The sequence below is a fragment of the Malaclemys terrapin genome, chromosome 10 (assembly GCF_027887155.1).
Source record: "Malaclemys terrapin pileata isolate rMalTer1 chromosome 10, rMalTer1.hap1, whole genome shotgun sequence".
Classification (NCBI taxonomy): Eukaryota; Metazoa; Chordata; order Testudines; family Emydidae; genus Malaclemys; species Malaclemys terrapin.
In genome coordinates, this window is record NC_071514.1 from 77,074,548 (window position 1) to 77,091,585 (window position 17,038).

General features: G+C 47.4%; 1 protein-coding gene across 1 annotated transcript in view; it reads right to left on the reverse strand.

Moving 5' to 3' along the window:
* Positions 1-17,038, reverse strand: part of TTYH3 (tweety family member 3) — a 235,317-nt gene that overhangs the window by 192,825 nt on the left and 25,454 nt on the right. The gene's annotated exons all lie outside the window — the stretch shown is intronic.

Here is a 17,038-nt window from a genome sequence, read left to right on the forward strand (position 1 = left end):
GTCTGTTCACTGCACTCTGTTCTTCAAGACTTGCATTAGTGCTGGGAGGCTGAGACTGGAATCACATATCTAACAAGAGGGGGAAAGAGCTGAGTGCTGTGAAAATCAGCAGCATGACAGCGAAGTGGCAGGGGGGTGGAAAGATCAAGGGAGGTAAAGAGCAGCAAAGAAAACCCTATTTTCCCTGCTGCAGAAAAATTCAGCTAGTGCGTTAGGGATGTTACAAATCTTGTTTAAACCAAAGCCTTAGCTCCCTGACTTGTAAATGAACACCATGACACAGCCAGCAACTAGTGCATTCCCCTAGGTGCTTGTAAGGGCAGGGAGCCAGCTCAGAGAGGAACTGAAACTGAGTTCTGGCACAACAGCATCAGCCACTAGGCCTTTTCGCCCCCAGGTGTTCAGTTTTTAGAGTTAAGTAGAATGTTTTCTTACTGCACCCTTGAAAAGAAAAGCCTGGTTCATGTCATGTCTCTATCTCCGGAATGACATATCCTAGACTTGTTCCAGCCCCCAGAGGAGTTCTGCCTTTGCTGCTGAAAAATGGCCCCGTGCCAACAAAAATCCAACAAGCAAATTTAAAATAAATGAGCCTCCTACCTTGGTCAGCTAGTGCTGTTCTGTAAGGAGAGAGATCAGTGCCCAGGGCCTGATCTGCCTCCTGGCAATGGTTTACCCTTCCCCTTTACGGTGACGTCTCCCCAGGACACTCTGATCTCTTGGTGAGTCAGTGAGGAGTCAGAACTGTAAGTCCAAACCCTTGCAAGGCTTCCAATTTATCGAGCAGATTCAAGATAAGGAACTACTCTTGTCCTGCAGCAAGAGCATCATCCCAATCCCTGAATATATTCTGGTATAGTCTGCCATGGCATTGAGAATTTAAGCAGTTTGCCTATGTTGCCCTTCACTCCTGAGCACCAGTGATCACAGCACCTCATGATGTGGGCTTTTCCCAAGGAGACTGCCTTGCTAAATTCATAACAGACCCCTACACTCTCACCCCCAATGCAGAGACCAGGGTTCGGCTCACACAGAATCTTCATCAAGGCCTACAGAGCACATACCCTGCCTGTTCAGAAATATGCACACTGAACACACCACCACAAAGTTACAGGTTTTGCTGTCTAGCATTCATCTTCTAGGTTGGGGTAGTGGTCTCCTTAAATTGTATATATCCATAGTACTGACAGCAACAGCCATCATTCATGCTGGGCAAGGGAGGGAAGGGATTTTGTAGGTATGTGAACAAGAACACGTGTTCATCAGCATTCAGAACCCACGTTATGGTGGAGGGAATCCAGCAATGCCCACACTGCCTCGTTTTGGGGGGGGCCACTATGGAAGCCCTGTAGCTTTTATAACTTAGAACGTTAGCTGCTGCCATAGGGAGACTTTTCCATACACACAATACAACCCATAAGCAAAATTCCCCATTGCCATCAGCTGTTTATTTGAGTAATAACTTTAGGCTGTGGCCTGCTGTATCCACATTTAGAGTATAAAGATGCATCAGAGCAGGAACTTTTTCTAAACACTTGCAGTATAAGTCCTAGTACATGATCTCTGAGGGGATGTGAAATTCTATGCGTTACTTCTTTATTCAACAAATTTCAGCACAGCTTGGGAGAAAGGATTTGTCCCTTTATTGCCTCATGCAGAGCCACCAACAGAGAGCACAAGAAAACAAGCATTTTTTGCTCTCAGCAGCTCTGCACTGAGATGTCTCTGTCTGAAGAGATGAAGCCTGTTGCAGAGTATGGCTTGGAAGTCTCTGTTAGAACTGTATTTCTTAGTATGCAAAGCCACTGTTTGCAAAAGCAATTGACAAAGGCCACAACAAAGGTGTTACTGCTGATTCCCCCTGTATAAATTGTAATGCGATTTTTCATAGTGAAACTGCTGAACCAGTTTCCTCAGCCATAGGTGGGTGGCTTTTAAAATGTAATTGTGATGCATGCCTGTAGAAATGTACATTCTTCACCAGAGATCTGTTTGTATTACATATATGAGGCACTTTCAAAATGACATGACATTTTCCTTTAAGAGCTATGGGTTAATGGAACAATCATATTCATTTATGCCCTGCATTTGACCAATGAATACAATTGTTATAACTGGGTGGAAAATGTTCTCTGGATTCTAAATAGCAAATTAAAACCCACCCTGTTGCATTACATAGCTTTAAAATGCACAATGAGGAGCAAATAAGGACTTGCCCACACGTAAGTTGTATCACTTTGTACTACTCTAACCATACTGGTATAGTTAAAATCTCCTCCCTCATCCCCTCCCTAGTGTGGATGTAGTGACCCTGGTATAATGAAAGTGTTGCAACTTTGCTAGTGTGGATGCAGTCATACTAGTATAGCTTATTCCCATACAGGAAGGACATAAGCTATCCTGGTAGAAAAATATCAGAGGGGTAGCTGTGTTAGTCTGGATCTGTAAAAAGCATCCACACTGGGGGTTGGACAACAATTTCTGTAATAAATAAAATAAATAAATAACCGTATCCCTAACCAACGGTTGTACCAGCGTAAGCCCTGTATGTAGACCAGGCCCAAGATATTTCCAAGGAACATTTATCGTAGCTATAGCACAGTGCTGTGACTAGAAACCAAACTTTAGATAAGATCCTAGCTTCACATCAGGAAATGTATCGGTACATCTGTGCTGCTGTAAGCTTGTAAGTATGGACATGGCCTCAGCCCTCCAGCCAAGTCACATACAGTCTATATGTGAAATAAAAACTCCTTCCGGTCGGCTGGGGGCCTATCCCAGTACCCCTTGGTTGGCCTTTCTTTCCTGTAGCCCTCCCTGGGCTCAGGCCCTTAAGTAGTCCAGCAGTCTTTAAAATGGCCTCGGCCCTGGTATTGAGCCGTGCTCCAGGGCTCTCTTCTTAGAGGCAATGTCCTCACCCTGTCTGGGCCCAGCTTTCCTGCTGGGCAACTAAAAGAGTTCAGTTCCCCTTATGGGGTGCATCAAAGTCCAGGCCACTTTCCCAGTGGTTGGTGGGGGGGACCTAGGCCCGCCCTGAACTCTGGATTTAAGCCCAAGGATCCTAAAGAAAACAGCCATCTGCTGTGTCCTTTTAACTAAGCTGCCCCAGCTGCTCTGATTCCCCAGGCCTCTTGCCCCAGCATGTTCTTCACCCTTATCTCAGGACCTTGTCCTAGTTGAGTCCCTGCCGCCAGCCCAGAGCTCCTTCTCATGCCTGCCAGCACTGTTCTGTTTAACGTCCTGTAGCTCTCTCAGCCAGCACACCATCCACATTCCTCCAGCTCCAAGGAAAAAGGAACTGAGCTCACGCTGGCCCTGCAGCTCTTCTTATATTACCCTGTTGGGCCCTGATTGGCTGTGTTCCACACAGTCACTCTAGGCAGCTTGGAGGACCCTCTCCACTGCCTTTTCTGGAGTGGGTTGTGGCAGGGCCATGAGGCCTATAGCCAGGGGACCTCAGGGTATGGTCCACCCCGCCATAATCCCACAGTCCCAGGCAGTCTTCATTTCTTCCACTTTCAGAAGTGAGGCTCCCAGCTGAGTCCCAGGCTATGCTGAGACCAGGCTGAAAGAACTGAATAAAGAGACAGGGCATGTCTAGAGTAGGGAAATAGGTCACATGATCACAACCAGACACACATTTTTAAACATGACTCATCCTGTCTAACAGGATTTTAGCTGGGACTTCGCACCTAGTGAAGTTAAAATGCATTAGCTAACACAACCGATTTTCCTAGTCTAGGCATGTCCCTCCACTAGGATAATCATCGTGCAGTGAAGGTACAGTTTAGTGCTGGAATCCATCATTGTCTAATATAAACCCCATCCACGAGAGTGAGGCACAGATTACAATTCTTGCTATGTTCTGATAGAAAGCTGCATTTCAAAAAACAGCTGTGGTTGCTAAGTGACAGCATTTGTACAAACCTCTCATATTCACTAACCCAAGCTCTTAAAACCAAGGAAGTGAATAGCTACAACCTTCATAAAACCGAACATGGCCCACACATAATCAAACACAAAGAAATGCGTATTTCATCATAACCCAATGTCCTTAACCCAGGGCTATTCTTTAAGGTTGTTGAGCTGTGAAAGAAAAAAACCCCACAACCAATGCAGGTCCACAACTCCCATTGAAATCAGTGGCTGTAGGTTTGGGCTCCAAGGTCTCCACAGCAAAAACTGTTCATTTCATTTCATTTCATCCGATTTTCTTGCAAAAATAGCTGGTGCATACATTTTCAAGACGAGCTGACAACGTGGCAAGTTTAGTAGCTACGTGCCATTTCTGAGCGAGAGAGAGACAAAAATCAATATTTGTCTTTAATTACTTGCAGCACAACATTCTGGGTGTCCAGGGTCAATCTGGCAATTTCCAGGCCAAGCCAGAGTGATAGGGGGTTCTAAAATAGAGCTTTACAATAGGTGGTGGTTGCAGTCTCACCCCAGGAGAGATTACCCACAGCTTTCTATACAGACTATGTTTCACAAGGAAGATTCCTGCAATATTCATGACCTATGATAAATATTCCAATCATCTCCTGGGCTTACAGGAGCTTTGGGGGACTCATGCTGGTTTCCTCCATTCATCTCAAGTCCCTGAGAGCCTGTCAGAGGCCCAATATCCTCACAGTCAACATTGATAAAGTGATAGAAAATCATCTTTGGTATTTTAGATGTAAGCCGAGGGATAATTGTGCTCGACGGTCTGATCCATCTGGGAGTCTTTTCAGTGACTAATGGAAGTCGGATCTGACTCTTAGCAAACAACTTCTCTTCATTTGTTTCTTTCAAAATGCCATCAGTGAGCCTCCTAACCCAGGTCAGGGGTGTGTGAGGAAAAGAGGAAGAAATGACACGAGTGAATCCTTCTCACCAATGAGAGAATCAATCCCTCAGTGTTTTTCTTGCAGTCCAATACATATAATTTTACGCACACACAAATCACGGGCACTTTATACAAATGTCAAACACCTTTGAAGCCTGGGCCCATTTTGGCAGTAGCATTTTCTTGGGATAAATAACAAATCCCACCAAAGAGAAGGGCAATTCAATTTCTCTGTCTCAGGAAATCATGTTAGTATTCCAGACAGCATGGTCTAATGGATAGTGCACTAACCTAGCATTCAGGAGACCTAATTCCTATTCCCAACTGCCACTGACCTGCAGGAGCAAGTCATTTCACCTCTCTGTGCCTGTTTCCTCTCACACCCTTTGTCTGTCTTGCCTATTTAGATTGTCAGCCTTTTGGGATAGGGATTGTCTCTTACCATGCACTTGTACAGTGACTGGCACAGTGAGAAAGGGGCCTTTAGGTGCTATCACGATACAATTAACAGGCAGACTGCTGCTTAGTTCTCAAAGGCTATGAAGGGCCTACATGCTTTAGTGAAACTTGAATTGGTATAGACATGGGAGACCTGTGTAGCAATGCAAATTCCCTAATGTATACAGGTCCTAAGAAAAAAAGCAAGTGTGGTTCTGACTGGGAGATGCCACCTTTCGGAGTTTAATGCCCCTTAAGGCTGAGATGTGCAAATGAGAATTACTGGAGGGGATCAAAATCAGAGTACACATGGAGCTCATTCACCCTGGGTATTATGTAACTTCACAACCTCACAGAAAAACCTTGCATGGCTGATGCAGTGGCCTTGTTGGAAGCAAAGATAAGGCAGCTGAATCTGTCCACATCCAATAATCAGTGGGACAGATAGGAAGTGACAAAGGCACCACCTAGAAGTTAAGGGAAGTGAGAAACTTACAAATAGATATGCAGAAATATGCATACATGCAAGCCTGCTGCACACGTACACAGATCCATGTATACAATATCCACACAGGTACTGTATAGATACTGCAGCTAGGCATTCAAGCCAATATGAACATGTTCATCTGTCAACATGCATCTTTGGGAGTGGAATACACTGGCCTAGTGCATGTGAACAGGTTTCCTTCAAGGGACTGATCCAGCCTCCTATTCTCACACCCCTAAAGACATTCTGTATGGAGCCAGGGTTCATTATATATGGCTACAAAGATATATGCACATGACCACAAACTCCATGTCAACATGGTAAATGCTTTTAATCTTCTTCCCATACCAGTAAAATGGTCCCATACCTTCTACGTCCCATCCAAAGGCCGCACTCCTTGTACATCCCCTATGCACCCCATCCATGAAGGCGGCATGCCTCGGTACGTTCCCCATGGCCCAAATCACTTCTTGCCACTCAAGAAGAAAATCAGAATGCCACTTACTGCATGCTGCATATCAAAGCTCTGTGTAACACGGGTATCTATGTTCCACAACACATGCTGGCTAATGCTTTGGGGAGGGTTGTACCTACAGGCATCTGGCTTGACCTCACAGCAAATGCAAATGGAACCCGCTCAAAGATAGGCCATGTTTTCTGTCTGCCTGAGGAAATACCATATGCCAAAATGTGGCTGCCCTCCACTCATTACCTTGTGTAGCACAGGCAGGAGGGCATCCTATTCTAATCATCACTACAGACCCTGCAGCATCACAAAAACAAAAAGTCTTGGATCCAATTGCTCTGATTCCCAACTTCACAGACACGGGCCCAGCAGGAATTAGCCCTTTCTGCATGTCTAGATTGGGACTGTCTTCTCCTTTGTTTATTACTAGATCAAAGATGTGTCTCCATGGAAACATCTTAGCTCCTACAGTTTCAGTACTGTGGCTTTAGATCCTGCTTATTGTTTTCAGCTCTGTTTTTAAACTGGAGCCTTGAGATCAGATATATCAGCATTCACTTCTCTGCGTAAATGATTTGATTAGTAAGAACTGATAATGTGAACAGCATACACATGCGTGGGCGTGTAATTAGTATGTGTGCATCCATGACAGACTGCAGCAGGGCCAAAATTCAAGTGTGCATGCGTGCCTATGCAGATGTTTGTTCACTTGTGGGGCTCCCTTCTGATCTGCACAGGTGTACATACATAAGAGAATGGGAATGTGTGTGTGATCGTGAAGGTCCACCTGAATTTTGAAGCTTGTGAGATTTTGCATTTGGCTTTAGCTGGAAGGTTGTAATTGTTCTTATTGCAATCTGCACCTCAGCATGCACCTAGCACCTCTCGACGGGATTACTGTACCTTAAAACCACTGGGAAACTTCAGACTGCACAGATTTGCAGGTACCCACCTACTCACTGAAGCATATTACATTTGTGCTCCCAGGGCTGTTTCCTGTTTGCTTCCAGTGTAATTCAAAGTGGTGGTGAATGCATAAAGCCATAAATAGTTTGGATCTGCAATCTAGGCGACAGCCTCACTTTCTTTGCTTTGTCCCCCACAGCTGAGATCTAGTTGTGCACTTGACAGGTCCCAGATTTGTCCACTGAGGAGATGAGACGGTGGAGGTGCCTTCTGCGCGGTAGTTTGTCCCCACCTATGGTCTGATAGAGCCCAAGTCATGCAGGCCTTGGAAGAAGTGGGCTGTGAAGAGACGAGCACTGGGGGGGGAGGGGCTGATTGCAATGCTATTGTAGGGTTATCATATGTCCAGATTTTCCCGGACATGTCCGGCTTTTTGGGCCTCAAATCCTCGTCCGGGAGGAAATCCCAAAAAGCCGGACATGTCCGGGAAAATAGAGAGGGAGGGGCCGGCGGTGCTCGGCTGGAGGCCGGGGCCGGCGGTGCGGGGCCGGGGGCCAGGCCAGGGCTGGCGGTGCTCGGCCGGGGGCTGGCGCCTCAGGGCCTGAGCCGAGCTGCGCCGGGCGGGAGACGCCGGGGCCAGAGCCTCTTGGCCTGGGCCGGCCGGGGGCCAGAGCCTCTTGGCCTGGGCCGGCCGGCCGCCAGAGGGAGCCGCTCAGCCGGGGGGACCGGACTGGGCCACGCCCCGCCCCAGCCCCAGCTTACCTGCTGCCTCCCTGTTTCAGGCTTCCTGCGAATATTTGATTCGCGGGAAGCAGGGGAGGGGGAGGAGTAGGGGCAGAGCATTCAGGGGAGGGGGCAGAGTTGGGGCGGGGACTTTGGGGAAGGGGCGGGGAAGTGGCAGGGTTGGGGGCGGGGAAGGGACGGAGTTGGGGCTGGGCCGGGGCCCTGTGGAGTGTCCTCCTTTTTTTAAATTAAAATATGGTAACCCTAGCTATTGCTAAATGAGTCCAGAGATGGTAACAGACGCAAGAGACAGCAAAACAAAGAATACAGTGCATTAACTCCTGAGCTGCAGGGAGAAGGGACAGCCATTGACGTGCATGCCTGTGCATGTTTGTGAGGCTGTGTACGTGCTAAAGCTTGGGACGATATTAACCCTTCTTGCATCAGAAGCTGCATCCATGAATTCTGTACCGAGGCAGCCCAGGCGCAAGTCAAGGCCAGTGACTTTCTCCTTTTCTTCCCCTTGAAGCCCCAGATGTCATGACTGGCAGACCTGAGCCAGCCCAGAGAAGTCAGCCCTGGGATTCAGCCAGACTCCAATTACTTTGGCTGAGCCATGCCTGAAACACAAAGGAGATTTTTAATTTGGTTTAAATTTCTGAGATCTCCAAAAAATAACGGCACAGACTGAAGAAAATTCGATTCAGTGTCGAGGCCCACATTTTAAAATGCAGGTCATGAGACGAGCAAAACAGGTAGGAGGCATCAAGTGATTTAACTGGCTAATAAGAATGCCAAGCCATGCCTAATCAATCCAATTCACTACTGAACTGGATAATGCTCCCAACACTGCTGAGAGTCGGATCCTGCTCCCACTGAAGCCAGTGGGAGTCTTACTGTTGCCTTCAATGGGCATAGGAGCAGGCCCTTAATTACCCACACAAATACATTTTTATAATCACATTAAGAAATTCCAGAGTAAAAACTGTGCTGTGTCAAATCACGCTGCCAACACACAGCCTTATCCCAGGGCACAGGCAGAATACGCTAGACACGAATGAATGCCACAAAAGCTGTACCCTGCTGTGTCTTATGGCTTAATTATGGAACAGAAAGCACAAAAATGAAGGGATGTGTTGGGTTAATCAATGTTCCGAGTACTCCGACTGTGATAACAACAGTTACAATCAATGGGGACCAGGCACATACATTTTAAAAGCACAATATTTTGTACTCACATGTGCTGTATTAATTCAATCTGGTTGCAACGATTGCACATGGGCATTATGCACAACGCCACACCAAGGACATCACCACTGTCATTGAGCCAAATGCAAACTAAGGTGTAGGTTAATCTGAAGGAAAAATAACAGCCTCACTTACATCAGGCCACAAGTAAGGTCAAAACAACGAAGACATTAACTCAGACTGAAAGTGCGACAGGCCAAGGGTCTGATCCTCCACTCTTGCACCTTGTATGGTCATTTTATATCTGCACCAAGTGCACAACGGATGTCAAATGCTACACCGTGCAAGTGATTGGAGGATTTCGGTTCAGTAGCATCTTACCCCCCCTTTGCACAGGTGTAAATAACCACATAAGCAGCAAAGCAGGGGAGAAATCAGGCACTAGGGATATCCTGCATATAATCAGTTCTCCAAACACCTGTGCAGTATACTAGCTAGAAGTCCTTATCTTTCTCAGTGTCTACAAACAGCTCTCCTCAACTCCTCCATTACCTCACTTCAAACCAATTCTTATTTCACAGTCAGCTTTTCATCGGGTTCATTTCTCAGTCACAAACCTCTCTTTTTAAATTCTTCCATGAACGGTATTTTGTCTGACTAGACAATTTCCTGTAATAAACTTCTTGTGTTTCCACCTGAGTTGGAGAAAAACTCTCAAAGGAAGCTTAGAGCAGGGACATTGTTAGGCAGAACCCTTCCACCTGCACCATATACGCACCAGTTAGTTGTACTATCTGAATTCCATGATCTCACTTAGTCGGGACTTTCCTGTTTTATCAAGGGATGCCATCAGCGAGACAGTCCCAGAGCTGAAATGTTACAGTATTGGTTACCAGTTACTACATACTCTGAGTAACAAAAGAATCTCAAACACTTGTTTCCTTTACTTAAATGACCTGTTCTACGAGAAACAGCTTCTTTAATTCAACCCTCTAGCCCTCTACAAAGTACAGGATTCCTTTCAAAATTTCTCTGCACTAAAGATCAACTATCAAACAATAGTACACCTCTACCTTGATATAACGCTGTCCTCGGGAGCCAAAAAATCTTACTGTGTTATAGGTGAAACCGCGTTATATCGAACTTGGTTTGATCCACCGGAGTGCGCAGCCGCCCCCCCAGAGCGCTGCTTTACTGCGTTATATCCGAATTCGTGTTATATCGGGGTAGAGGTGTACTTCAAGGGAAACATCTATCCTCCCTGTCTCAAATTAACCATGTTCTACTTAATACCTCAACCAAAAATAAGAAGAGAGATGCTATTTCTGCTGTCTTCATAACAGATCTCTGCAGAATCCCTTCTATATGCAGAGAAACTTCTCAGAAAGTATATGAGGTATCCAGTGATCTTCAGGCCCAGTCCACAAAGGTTTTGGCGCCTAATCCTAGATATAGGCACCTAAGTCCCATTTTTAGGCACCGCTACAATTCACAAAACCTCCATTTGGCTGCTGCCTAAACCAGTGGTGCCTAAACTCATGTGGAGCCTAAGATTTTTGCTGTAAAAGTTCTCTAGGTACCTATGTTTCTGCCTCCAGGCATGAGCACTGCGGCCTCATTCTAGACATCAGGACCCCTTTCCGCTGCCAGAGATCCAGAGCAATCCACAGAGGAAAATAGGCAGAGGAACATCTATCTCACCTGATGTGAAGGAACATGAACAGAGATCAGCCACCTCTCAGGTGAGAGCGCTAAACCTGAGGCTCTGGGGTAGTCTGACATGAGTCTTCCTCCATCTCGCCTACTGAAGTTGTTCCACTTGAATTCAATATTAATTGGACCAGACAGAGTGAGAATCGCCCTCCAGTCCAGTGGCTAGGTCCCGCACCTCAGAGGTGGCGAACACCTGATCAAACCCCATCTCTTTATCGGGCAGCAGTGGGACTTGAACTGAGGTCTCTCATCCCAAGAGAGTACCCTAACCCCTGGGCTAACGGTTTTAAAGGAGGTCATCCTCCTCCTGTCAGCCTCCTCTCCCCCACCCAGCTGCCTTGTGTGGAGTTAGGTGCTGCCTAACCTCCTCTCACAAGTCCTTCGGCGCCCGTAAGCTTCCTGACTCCAGGAGAGGGTTCCCAGCTGTGGATTGTAGCCAGAGACAGGCACCTCCTAGCAGCCTGGATTTAAGCACCAAAGCCCGAGGGATGGGCAAAGCTTAGGTCACTCCCCTCATCAGCAACTCCCATTGACTGGCTTTAGCAGCTGCCCACCTACCATACTGGCTTTTGAGGATCCCACTCTTAGGCACCTATCTCTCCTCCCTCCTCCCGCCCCCCAATGCATTGTACAGGGAGTCTAGGTGCCTAACTCAGGCATTGTGGATCCCATTGTTGTTCCAGGGATTTTCTAGGGATCTAAAAGTTAGGGGGTGCAATGTCCAGGTCTCTTTGTGGATCCAGGCCTATGTACTTGCAAGAGCTCAGCTCTGTGTCCAAGTCCAAGTGCTGTGCATAACAACAAGAACTTCATAGCACCTCACCCAGACTCTCTGTCTGGGATGCTTAGCCCTTAAAAGGCACAGTCCCCAGTACCACAGGATACACATAACAGTGCCCAAGCTGTAAGATTCCATTTTCCCCACCTACAAATCCTAAACATTACCCATATCCCGACCCCCACCCCCAAAACTGAGTGTCTTATTAAGGGATTGGTACTAGGATACAGATCACCTCAAGGAGAGCGATCAGACCCAAAGTATCCACCTCTTAAAACACAACATCTTGTGAGGAGCTTGGATACTATGCTGATGCCATGGTATAAGAACCTGGAATTCTATTGGGCGAGGTTCTGAATGGCACCTCTCCAGAGGTACAGCCCAGGGTGGAGCAGAGAAAGCAAAGATGGCTTTAAGCCTCCTTTGGGCCTCTGGAATTCTGAGCCTGGCTAGAGGCATATTTGTTCCCCAGCATAAATAGGAGCAGCCCCAGAGGCTGCCCCAACTTACAGTAGCTTCCCACAGCTGCCTATAGGCCATTCCACCAACCCAGCAGGAGAAAAGTGATCTCTGGCCACATACCCTCTTGCCCTACATTGCAGGCTGCACAGGGGCCCAGGACAGGCTTCTCTCTCTCTCACTCTGTCACACACACCCTGCAGTAGGTGATAATTAAAGAAACAGCACTTGATGCATTTGCAAGAGACAGTCCCACGCATCAGCAATCCTCAAAGAGGCACTGGGCTTTGTCGGCCTGTGGTGCACACTAGCTCCAGGACATCTGCATTTTCAATCTGATTCGCTACTTGGCAGAAGGGAAAAAGCCATTTATCCACAGGTGGGAGATTAGCCAAGGTTTACAAATTGAACTGCCTCTTGGATTGCATGAGTCCTGGCCCCTCTCTGGCAGTGCAGAGTCACAGACAAGCACGTCCACACCACAGCCCACATGGGTTCTTTACATGTCCATTACAGAAATTAAAACCAGAAGATTAAATGTCCCCTAAGAACAAAAATACTGAGTCAGAACCATTGTCCATCTAGCCCAGTATCCTGCCTGCTAACGCCTCAGAAGGAATGAACAAAACGGCAATTTCAAGTGATCCATCCCTTCGTCCAATCCCAGTTGGAAGTTGAGGGACACCTGGAGCATGGGGTTGTGTCCCTGACCATCTCAGCTAATAGCCATTGATAGACATATTCTCTATGAATTTATCCAACTTTTTTGAACCGAGTTATATTTTTGGCCTTCACAACACCCCCGAGTCCCACAAGCTGATTGTGTATTGTGTGAAGTAATACTTCCTTTTGTTTGTTTTAAACCTCTTGCCTGTTAATTTCATCAGATGACGCTTAGTTCTTGTGCTATGTGATGGGATAAATAACAAGTCCCTATTCACTTTCTCCACATCATTCATCATTTTATAGACCTCTATCATATTCCCCCTTAGTCATCTCTTTTCTAGGCTGACCAGTCCCAATCTTTTTAATCTCCCCTCACATGGAAGCTGTACCATGCCCCTAATCATTTTTATTGCCCTTCTCTGTCCCTTCTCCAATTCTAATGCATCTGTTTTGAAACAGAAGCACCAGAACTGCACGCAATATTCAAGATGTGGGCATACCATGGATTTACATAGCAACATTATGATTTTTCTGTTTTATTATCTATCCCTTTCCTAATGGTTCCTAACATTGTTAGCTTTTCTTACTGCCACTGCACATTGAGTGGATGTTTTCAGAGAACTATCCACAATGACTCCAAGATCTCTTTCTTGAGCAGTAACCTGGATCAGGGCCCCATTGTGCTAGACACTAACACACATAGTAAGAGCTTATTGTTCAAATAGACAAGAAGAGGGGAAACAAAAGCACAGAAAAGAAGGGATTTGCCCAAGGTCACACAGCAGGTGAGTGGGAGAACTGGGAAGGTCTCCTGACTTCCACGTCAGTGCCCCATCCACTAGGTCACGCCACCTGTACCAATGAGGGTCAGTTGAGAGGTACTGTTCCAAGCAGAGTTTGTCATCTTTTAATGTTTTTCAAGGTTGTTTAACTGCTGGGCTTACACAGTGAATCCAACAGAAGGGTAGTCCTCCAGACATCCAACATAACACTTTAGAACTTCATGCCAGGGGAATTTCTCCTCAGAAACAAGTGATCTCAAGGACTTTAATGAAAAGTCTAAGGATCCTCCACCTGATGTTTTCTATTGACCTGGAGCAAATTTACATTTCATCTACCTTTCGTAAGTCCATGTGCTGGTCCTAGTCTTTGTGGTGTTTAAGCATGCCAGGGGGAAAAGATTGTAGCAGTTGGGTGATCTTCACCCAGATCTTCAACTGCTGTAAGAATCATGTACCACGTCAGTCATCTCCCGGACTCAGACTCTCAAGATTTCTGGTGGTGGCTTTAATTTGCTCCTGGATTCAGGCTCCTTACACATTGGTCTAACGGGAAACACTCACACAGCTGGCTATCAAGTATCAGAGGGGTAGCCGTGTTAGTCTGAATCTGTAAAAAGCAGCAGAGGGTCCTGTGGCACCTTTAAGACTAACAGTTACTTCTGTTAGTCTTAAAGGTGCCATAGGACCCTCTGTTGCTTTTTACAGCTGGCTATGGCAGCGGACACATTGGCATCTCCCTTCCACCTTGTGGTGATCACCACTACGATTTTACAGTGAGCTCAAGCATCTCTGGGCACAATGTCAGTGACTGGTTTAATAAGGGTCAAGTACACTTTGAATCCAAAGAGAGGAAGGAGTGGATTAGGTGCACAGACTGCTCAGTCACCGTCTGACAATATCCACTCTGAAAGGAAATACCTGCTGTTCCGGCTAATCACTGCCCTGCAGTTAACTAGGTGCCTCTGATAAGCCAAGCTTTCTGCTGACTCAGGCACCACTGCCAAGAATTAAATTGAGTTTGAGTTTTTATTTTCTATTAAATCAAAGAAGGGCAAGTCACGGACAAATTCTCTTGGATGAAATTCACCATGGCGTATGAGCTGACCAGCAACTGATGAGCTGTAGCTTTGGAATGGCACCTAATCTCTTGAGCAGTGTTTCTCAAACTGGGGCTGCCGCGTGTGTAGGGAAAGCCCCTGGCGGGCCGGGCTAGTTTGTTTACCTGCCCCGTCTGCAGGTCCGGCCGACCGCGGCCCCCACTGGCCACGGTTCGCTGCTCTGGGCCAATGGGGGCTGCTGGAAGTGGCGCGGGCCGAGGGACATACTGGCCGCCGCTTCCTGCAGCCCCCATTGGCCTGGAGCAGCGAACCGCGGCCAGTGGGAGCCGCGATCGGCCGGACCTGCGGACGGGGCAGGTAAACAAACCGGCCCAGCCCACCAGGGGCTTTCCCTACACAAGCAGCGCCCCAGTTTGAGAAACACTGCTCTTGAGGTTTGTAATAATGCTGCTTCCATCTTAGAAAGGAATCATGGGGTACGTCTACACTGCATTTCAAAACCCGCTGCAGCGAGTCTCAGGCCGGGGGCTCATGCAACAGCACTAAAAATAGCTGTTTGTAGACGTTCAGGATCCGGCTGGAGCTCAGAATCTGAAGCCTGGGGAAGAGGGCGGGTTTCAAAGGCCAAGCTCCAGCTCAGGTCGCAACATCTACACTGCTGTTTTTAGTGCTGTAGCCTGACCCCTGCTGAGTCTGCCGACCTGGGCTCTGAGACTCGCTGCTGCAGGTTTTAAAACACAGTGTAGCTGTACCCATGCTGAAGGTCTTGAAGGAAAACAGAATGGCACAACTGGCCAATTTACCAGCATCCTCGTCCCCAGAAAACGTCCATTGCACAGTCAGCTCCGGAGGAAAAACAAACACATTGAGCTTAATCCTCGGAGGGCTGTAAGACAAGGTAGCTTGTTGGAGATCAATAGAGCGTTGCTAATTGGGCCAGAGTTTCAGCTGCTGTTAGAGTCCATATCTCCCATTGCCTCCCATCTCTCTCTCTCTCACACACATGCTGTGAAAACAGGCCATGGAATGAGCCTTCTCTTCACTGCCACTTCTCCCTTCCACTAGCTTTAGCATTCAGAGCCTCACCCCCTTCGTCCCTATAGCCAGGATCAACACCCCGCCTAAGCGACCTCTTGATTTATTTCCTTACTCTCTCGTGTCCTGCGTACAGCTGAGGGTTTTACAAGTGTGGCAGGGACTGGAGGAGTGGGGGCTGGTTTAATTACCTGGGTCCATTGCAGTTTGTTAACACTTTACTGCCCTCACCCAGTTTGTGGTTTCCGCACCCAAGGGCAGGCAGCATTAAGAAGACTGGGCCATGTAGGACTAGAGAGGGTAGTAGTTCTGCCTGTCGCCTTAGCCAGGCCATGCCTTTTAGGCTTTGCAATGCTTTGGTTTGGCTGCTCTGCTCGAGACAGAGCATTGTACATGGCATCTTGTCCTTTTCTGGGACCACACTGCATGCACCAAGACGGAACACTGCCTACCAAGCTCCTGTATTGCCTGCAGGTGTCACTTTGAACTGACAGCATTTGGCCCACAAGCCACACTTAGGCGACAAATTCTGTGGTGCAGTTTCTCCTAACAACCCTGCCTGCTACTTCTACCCACGTTAGACTGAAGAACAAGGCCCCAGTCAGATGCTTTTCCTTCCCTTCCCTTCCCTGCCTATTAGCTTGCTAAGGTCCAAATGGGGGGTCAGCAACTTGGAGATGCACCACAAAGAGAATAAAGCAAGAAACAAAGGAAATGAGATCAATTTCTCTAATGTAAGTAACATTTTCTAGAACAGCTATTAACTGACTCAGTGTTCCTGGTGTAAAATAATTCACAGGGACAGAGCGAAGCCCCCAGTCCATGTGGGACAGAAGGTGGGAACGGTACAGTGTATATTAGAGCCAAATGCAAACACCAGCTTTCGCACTCCTGATCTTGTGATATGCTGCAGAACCAAGTATCCAGAGCGCTGGTCTCCAGGCAGATGTGGCTTTATTCATTTCTCATTAGAAGATGGAATTCAAGAGGGCTTTAGTACTCCTGGGCATCATCACAGTGCTCAGCCCCCCGCTCATTCAGGCACACGGCTTCTTTGCTCTCATCCATCCCCCAGTCCCTGATCTACACACACGACTAGCCATCAGGGCTAGGACAGAATTGAGACTGTCCACCCTGGGCATGGTCAATGCCATCCCAGCCTAGAGCCCTTACCTGTGAGCCTCCTCCCTGAGGCTAAGAGGAGATATTGCTTTCCCTGCACTGTTCCACCAAACCTCTTCCCCCATCATCTGGGCTGACCCTCCCTGGGCTGACAACAACCAGGGCACTGCTCTTCCATAGCACGGGATCCTGGGATGTCCTGGAATGACTATATCCCTTCCAGGGATTTGTAATTGACCCTCAATTATTGTGTCCTTTGAGAGGTAAAAGTGATCAAAGCAAAGTCCCCCCCAGCCTGATGGAAATGCTCTTCTGACGCACCACAGATCCGGGCCAGAACTCCCGAGGATCCCCATGGTCATGTCAGACCCCATAAACTGGCGCCAGGC